The sequence below is a fragment of the Egretta garzetta genome, unplaced genomic scaffold (assembly GCF_000687185.1).
Source record: "Egretta garzetta isolate BGI_Z169 unplaced genomic scaffold, ASM68718v1 scaffold51, whole genome shotgun sequence".
Classification (NCBI taxonomy): Eukaryota; Metazoa; Chordata; class Aves; order Pelecaniformes; family Ardeidae; genus Egretta; species Egretta garzetta.
In genome coordinates this window covers 2571597-2573572 of record NW_009258549.1, presented here as the reverse complement: position 1 = coordinate 2573572, position 1976 = coordinate 2571597, and the positions used below count along the sequence as shown (strand labels likewise).

At 57.1% G+C, this 1976-nt stretch overlaps 1 protein-coding gene across 1 annotated transcript in view; it reads right to left on the bottom strand.

The window, feature by feature from the left end:
• GALR3 (galanin receptor 3) overlaps positions 1 to 1976 on the bottom strand; it is a 14285-nt gene that overhangs the window by 12149 nt on the left and 160 nt on the right. The window lies entirely within an intron of this gene.

Below are 1976 nucleotides of genomic sequence, written 5' to 3'. Positions count from 1 at the left end.
GAAGAAGTGGGGGGCTGGGCAGGGATCCAGGGCTGGAAGTGTCTGTGGGGGTCAGGATGAAGGGAAATGGGATGGGACAGGACAGTTGCCTACATTGAGGTACGACAGGTGAGATAGGGGGATTCCACACCTATCCCACATGGTGTAGAGGGGGTGATAGCTTGAGACCCTGGAGGAAGGGGTCTCACTGGGGTCTGGGGTGGGTCGGTGAGCTGGGGGCGGGAACTGCAACCTCAGAAAGTGGTGTCTGCCTCTACATCCCACGCAGCAAAAAGTCCTCTGCTTTCTGGGCTAAAAGCTGCAGAGAGCTGCAGATCAGACCTTGGTTGGGAGGCCTTGAAGCAATAAAGAGCTGGAGGCTTTGCCTGGGAATGCAATATTAACACGGTGCCTGCAGCTGATGGGCGCTGCATTATTCATTTCCAGCGTGCCATCGCCTGATCCTCCTGCCTTCCCCGGGCTCCAGCACTCCCTGGGCCGCCCTGCAAACCGCAGTCTGCTGCAGAGCTCGGCCTTGAAGCCGGCAGAGAGGCAGCAGGAGCGTGGGGGTCGGCTGCCGAGGGGCCTGGGAGAGATGGAGGGGAGAGGGAGGTCAGAGCGCCTGGCGAGGAGAGGAGGAGAGGAAAGGGGGAGGCACACATGTGCCGGCAAGAACAAGTGTGTGTGTCGCAGAGGAGGAAGGCTGCTGCGGCGCCTGCTTGCGGCTGAGCAGCGAGACGTCTCTACGACTGCTCTCCCATTGAGGGAGGACTTGAAAGCTGGAGCACGGGGGAGGAGGGGGAAGCAAGGGGGTGCACGCGCATCGGGCTCAAAACAGCAGTGATTGGGTTTAGGGATTCAAACCCCTGTACTGGAGCACATCTGGCTGAAGCTTCATCTCCTCCAGGTTGCAAAAGGGGCCTGAGAGCAACCCCCTCCCCTTTCCCTGTTACATTCCCCATTCCCAAAATATTGCCCTTTGATAAAGGGGGGGGAAGAGTTTGCAGCACTGTGAGGGCCTGGTGCCACACGGAGGGAACTCCATATCATCATACTTTATCAGCAGGCTGAGCTCAGGGGCCTGTGGAAATGGAAAATTAAATAAAATTGGCACACAGTTACGCTACCAGCTACTCTAACAAGGTCCCGTGTCAGCCCTGTAGAAAATGCATTTCTCCCCCGCCTTTTGCATCCCATAAAGCGCTGCAACCCTGGATTAACTTCCATATTCTTCTGCAGTTGCTCTGGTTCAGGTCAGACGTGTTATCACCCCATGGCTCACTCCCTGACCGCCTAACAGCAGGTAGCATTTTTGGAGCAGGTCTTTGCTGACATGACCCAGTGCTTGGGCATGCAAGTACAGCACAACCTTTGGCTGAGTCTGTCCTGGGCTGCAGGCAGCTGATACTCAGTTCAGCACGTGGGCAGACAGCAGGACACATGTGATTTCTCATCTGGATCAAAACTGATGCAAACAAAGCAACCCTGAGAGATACCCAGGACCCACTTGTTCCTGCCTGAGTGCTAAATCGCTACCCCAGCACAGCTTGGAAGAACAAGTCCAGAGATCCCAGCCTGCTGTGCTCTCCGCTTTGCGAAAATTGCAGCTGATGGAGGAAAATTACAGATTTCTGTCACCTGCTCTGCCCCTGGCCTCAGCCCCCAGCAGACACAGGCCCGCTCGCCAAGCTGCTGGCCTTTGCCACCTCGGCTTGCTGACTGCCCGGCAGCCTCTCTGGGGCGAGATGCAGCTCCCAGGGCAGGTTTGGGAGTGCCACGGTGATGGGCAAAGTCTTAGAGCTGGCCCTGGGGACCAAGCAAGCCTCACACCCAACACCCAAGGGTGAGAAGGGGAGAAAGGAGAACTGGAGCTTTGGCTGGCCCATGTCCTCTTTCCCAAACCAGCTGGCGGTGGTACGGGTTGCCAAGGGCTTGGGAAACTGCCCTGCCTCGGTGGGGAATTACAGCAAGCAGATGTGCCAGCGTGATGCTGCTGA